Source organism: Empidonax traillii, unplaced genomic scaffold (assembly GCF_003031625.1).
Source record: "Empidonax traillii isolate 1590-97213 ecotype Southwest subspecies unplaced genomic scaffold, ASM303162v1 scaffold81:size2596050, whole genome shotgun sequence".
In the NCBI taxonomy this organism is placed as follows: domain Eukaryota; kingdom Metazoa; phylum Chordata; class Aves; order Passeriformes; family Tyrannidae; genus Empidonax; species Empidonax traillii.
In genome coordinates this window covers 2590831-2596451 of record NW_020955274.1, presented here as the reverse complement: position 1 = coordinate 2596451, position 5621 = coordinate 2590831, and the positions used below count along the sequence as shown (strand labels likewise).

At 36.6% G+C, this 5621-nt stretch overlaps 1 protein-coding gene across 5 annotated transcripts in view; it reads left to right on the top strand.

Annotated features, from left to right (window-relative positions):
* The first annotated feature begins 5264 nt into the window (after positions 1–5264).
* SLC4A7 (solute carrier family 4 member 7) overlaps positions 5265–5621 on the top strand; it is a 48289-nt gene continuing 47932 nt past the window's right edge. For 4 of the 5 annotated variants that reach the window (XR_003570911.1, XM_027880998.1, XM_027880996.1 and 1 more), the window contains exon 1: positions 5266–5403. The gene's annotated coding sequence lies outside the window, so the exon portion shown is untranslated. Of the gene's footprint in view, positions 5404–5621 lie in introns of all 5 variants that reach the window. The other variant, XM_027881000.1, reaches the window with a different exon arrangement.

Here is a 5621-nt window from a genome sequence, read left to right as displayed (position 1 = left end):
TTCTTCTTGTTCCTTAAGTTTTACCAGAGCAGAAACTATTTGGAGAAGACCTGTGGGCTGTGAAGTTTTTTGGGGCATGAAAAGACTTTTTTGGTCTCACACTTATTTCTTCCATCCACTTAGGTAATTTTCCCATTTGTGTGCTTCTACCTTCAGAGCAGTCCTGTGACTGAAAAGGTAGAAGTTGTGCTGATAGATTGCGTTGAGCTTATTTTTGTGCAGACGAGTACTTAGTGACGTAAGGGAAATTAATGTCAAGGCATGAGATGCTATGTTCCAAATCTTTCCTACTAGGGGATGCATTTGGAGATGTCAGTTAAGGGACTACAAAAGAGCTGGGTTTTCCCCCCCATTTTATGATCTAAAGGAGCAAATTAGGGTCTCTCCCGCAGATTCTCCAGTATTTCCATACTGGAATGCTCTGTATTGAGGCAAGATAGACAAAGGGGTTATTCGAGATGTTATCTCTGTTTAAAATAAATTATATATCTTCAGATTATTATTTGAAGATTTTAGGAAAAAGTAGTAATTCTTGTCACAAAGGTTTTTGTCTTCAGCAGACTTGGGAGGTTATTGAGGATATAGAGTCAGACTCTTGTTGGAGGTGCATTTTCAAAGGATGAGGGGAACCACATGTAAGATGCAGTATTGGAAGTGATGATTGAATATTAAGAATTTTTTTTCATGCATTATATTGCTATAGGTCGTTATAGGTTGCCCGGAGAGGCTGTAGAGTATATATCCTTAAAGGCAGTAAAAACCTGGCTGGTTGGGATCCTAACCAACCTGATCAAAAAGATGACTTCAACTTTAAAGTTGGCTGTACTTTGAGCAAGATTGGACTGGGTAGCTCACCTCTAGATGGTCCTTACCTCCATCATTAATATATGATCTCTCTTAGTTCAAATTTCTAAGTAATAGGCTTTGAGAATTCGCATAGGTATACACTTGAATTTTTTTCTATACCATTTTAATATGTGAAAGAATGTTCTTCTTTGTATGAAGCTTAAAAGGCGTCTAGCCAAAGAAAATAGGAAGTTCTGTGTGGAACTGTACTTCAAGCATTGCCACATTAGAGCATTTTTGGATACGTGTTTTTGATCTCTCTCAGACTTCAGAAGTCTTCTTGTACCATTTCATAGGGGCTTTGGGGAGAAATTGGGGAACTTAAAGCATTTTCTTTTTTGTTAATTTTAAAGAACTTCACACAAACTGACTTTTGGAATGATACCAACCATGTGATAGAGATGTTTCAAGTTCCTAACATTTAAATTTGTTTCATACTGATAAAGGCCTTAAGTAGTAAATACTCTTGGTGGATTTGAACAGCTAAGCTTGGATAAAGTCATGTTGGATTAAAATGAGCAATTATCTCTTGAGCTTTGTATTACTAAATTTAGTATTGGGCAGTCTACTAATTCTATCGATTATTGGTTTATAGTAATTCTATAAGAAGATTTGCTTGAAAGTTGTACTATGGTACAGACATTTATGTGAATAAAGCTTTGAAGGTCACGTAATTGTACCTTTCAAGCCTTTAAAAAACAATATTCAAGAAAAAGGTTCTTTTTCTAAAAGGTTATTTCCTTTTAGAAATAACACTGATGCTAGAAATATAAATTCCAGCCTTTTTAGAGCTAACTTCTTCTCCATTGCTATTATAATAATATATTAATTGCCTTTCTGCATGTTTTTTTTGATTGGTTGATTTTTTTGGTTGGTTGCGTGGGTGTGGTGTGGGGTTTTTCTTTGTTTTTTTTTTGTTCTTTTTGCTAGGCTGAAGGGTACTATAAGTTGTTTCAACCTGTTAATTGAGGATGAAGGAAAAGAAAATCCCTGTGCTTTTGTTTTATTTTGCTTTTCCTCGTAAATTGTGTTTGTAAGTAAATCTTTGTCCACCTGCAAATATTATTATTCCTATCTGAATAATGAAACTTAAGGGAGCATGGACCTACTCAATGCAGCTGTCTTATACTCAGTGCAGCTTAGAGGGCTTCCCAGTGCTTTGCTTTGTTGATTTAGAATCAAAGTGAAGCTTGTCCAACTTGTATTTTCTAATTTTGCCCTGCCTTTGGAGTGAGTATACCTGCAGTAAGTTTTTGGTTAATAATGGCAGTATACTCAACAGCAATAGTTTTGGATTTCCTAGGTAGTAGTTGAGATGCCTTTATTTTTGACATCAGTTTGTCATACTGAAAAAAAGTCCCTTTCTTAAGTAACAACACTGTTTGCAATAGCCATTTTTTTCTTAATCTATTGTACTGCCTCCCCCAATGCTTGCTTACTCTGAAAAAGAAGAATAATTCAGAGGCTCTTTTTCAGCGTCAAGTTTTTTCTTCAAGTTATTCTAATAGGATTACATTGGATTGTGATGCATTTTACTTAATCATTGCTGCAAATCATCTTTCTCATCAACATTTCATATCATCCCAAGATACCCTTGCAGGTGTAGCAGTCACTTTGCATATACAGAAGTGGTTTGAGGAAGGTATTTTTGTTTTTCATTTGCCTGCAAGACTATGTGTCTGTGTTCCCCTGTTTTGTGAGATCCTCATTTGCTAGGGTAGCGAGAAGGTGGGCTCTTTAAAGTTTCCTTTCAGAGTTGCAAAGCAATGTCGGTGTTGTGGGTTGTGGGCTGACTGACTGACAGTGCCTACTTGGGTGCCTTGAAGCAGCTATGAGGCACCTGGACATGATTCTGGGATAAGTCATAGCTGAGAGGTCAGTGCATTTTGGTGGAAAAGCAATTTGCTATGGACACAGGTTGTTTAAAAATACTTTTGGTTTGTTGCTTATTTCAGGTTGGTTTTCCATAGCTTTTACCTGTCCCTTTGCAACATATCTGCTCTTCTTCACACTTTTTCTACTGAAAAAAATTTTCTGTCAGACTGCAATTTTGTAAAAGGAGATAGACTCCTCATTTGCTTGTTCTACCTCCCCTTCATGCAGCAACATAGTCTTTGACTGTGGGAATGATCACACTATTACAAATGCCAATTTTTGCAGTAACAGGCTATATTGTTGAAGATGGAGGCCCTTGAAAAAATTATGTGGGGGTTTTGTTTATTGAGTACAGAAAACAGTGTGGGATCCTTGTCTCTAATTTATGGGAACAGCAAGAGACCAAAATGTGGAAGTCCTTCCAGTTTTTCAGGAAGGAAAATTTTGAACAGTTTCAGATTACTGCAAGGGGTTTTTTTTGCGTGCAATGTTCAAAGCACGTGCTTAAAACAGTCTTATTAACAATATTAAACCAAGCAATTATATAAAATGTTCTATTGGTAGAAGAATGCTGGAGTTTCTCTTGGGAAGAAATAGTTCTTGCAAAAAAACCCAACATTTTGACGATGAATAGAACTACTTAGATGTATATGTAAACTGTTGTTTAATAATTGCCAATTGAATATATAAAATAAGACAGAAATCCCAACGGGCATGATAACAACATTTGCAGTGAGTGGTGGCTCACTCTTTTGCACCAGGCAGCTTTGAGTGGGGTGTGGTGAGTAAAGCAATAATTTTTGAACCTACCACTTTTGCTTTCTCTGTGCATAAGATCATTGTATCGAGATGGTATCAATAACATGACCATTGTTAATGGTGCCTCCTAGTCATCTTATATACCAAGTGCACTGATTTCTGTTTGGGTGTCACCTTGGCATTAATTTCTCTGGGAATTGCATTGTGCATAGCAGTCATGGAGAGTGGAGGTCAGGCTGCCCAGCAGGGGCTGGTATTCCTGTTGGAAGAAGCTCACAAAAGACAAGTCTCTCTCTATAAATAGGACTCTATATTAATCTCTTTTCCACTCATGGAAACAAATAGCTTTTAATATGCTTAATTTCAGACTTGGTCATAGTGTCAGTCAGTTGACTCTAATTAAACTAGTTGTTGGAAGTCTGTCAAGAATTGGGTTTTGTTATGTGAAAAGGAATCTTGACCAAATTAATTAAACATTGAACTTCCTCATGTATCAATACTGATTTTTACATGTATTTTTAGTCATGTAGCACTGTAAAAATACACAAAACTTCTATAAAGCCAATATCTTTTTGGGCTTAGGGATTCTTTTTTGGAAAAGAAGGTTGACATCCTAACACTTATTTCTTTAAAACTCTGTAATCACCAGGATTTTTTGATATCTTCAGTCTAGTCTGTGTGTTCTCTACACACAAATATATGTGTGTGTACAGTCACAGCTCCTAGGGCTTGCTTGTAACATGTAAATTTGCTGAATTTGCATCTGTCTAAGAGCTGGAAAGCCACTTCCTTTTCCTTTGGTTAATGTCAGTCTTCTGAAATAACTCTTCTGCAGTATGAAACAGAATATTTAGTGTTAACCTGCAGGCTTCTAGTTAATATGTCTCTTCCTGAGATTGTTTGTTTAAATAGGAATTGAAAAGGCTGTTGTATATGCTATCTCCATTACAGGACACATGGTAGTAATATGTTTATAACTGTCTGTTGATAGAGTTCTTTTGCCAAGTTGTTGATGCTAGTATTGTCTTAATGTCAAAGGTCAAAGGAAAAACAAGATGCTGAAAGTATATTGTTTAAAGAGCAGTCTGTTAATGTGAGGATGTCCTCCTAAATTTATTAAAAAAAAACTAGGATAGGAAAAAAAACCCCAGCCTCTCTGTAAGTTATTTGAGGTGTTGACATACACTTCAAAATATAAGTTCTTACTATGTTCCTGATACTAAATTAATAGTATAATTGAACATCAGTTCCATCTAGATGTGTTACATGCTACTTGAGAAAATGTTGGCAGCTCTTTCAAGAAGAGAAAACTCCGTGCAGACTCTAAACGATGGGCCAGTTTCTTACTGATGCTAATAAGCTGAACCAGGAGATTACATTTTGCCAGTCTAGTGACTGTCCTGGTATTAATCCCTGTAAAAAAGAGGAGCTTTACTAGAAAATTACACAAAAAAGTGTAATTCCTCTGCCTTGGCTTCATATTTATCAAGTAGCTTCTTTCAGTGTTACATGTCAAACCTGTATTTATGTATTACTTGTTTCACAACTGAATTCTTAAACTGAGTAAGAATATGGCCCAGTTTATCAGGGAAATGAGTCTAGCACTAGTTGCTTGACACCCTGGAAGGACAGAAAGGAAGTGGTCTCGATAGTTTACTAAAGGTAGTTTTGTCAAGTGCTTTCGGATTTCTTTTTGTCAAACCCCATGTCTCTAGACACTAAATATGGGCAGGAGATCGTATTTTCTTTAATTTTTTCCTTTTAAACTTTCTTGAACAGGCCACAGAGCTGTGTATATTGGAGTTCATGTCCCACTTGGAAAGCCAGGCCGTCGGCGGCATCGACATCGTGGGCACAGGCATCACAGAAGGAAAAAAGAAAAAGAAACTGATAGAGAGGATGGCCGAGAATCTCCATCATATGGTAAGAAATTTGTTGCGCAAGTTCTTTATCTCTCTTGAATGTAAACTCGTAGTAGTTAACTCTGCTTCAGTGTTGCTTGGTTTGTGCTATTTCTTTTATTCTCACTCAGTAATTAGTCTTTCTATGTACAACCAGACCAGGATTTTGTGATTGTGTTTTATCTAAGTCATAAGCTATTGGACTAGGTCCAGCTGTCCACATGAATGTTCAGCAGCCCG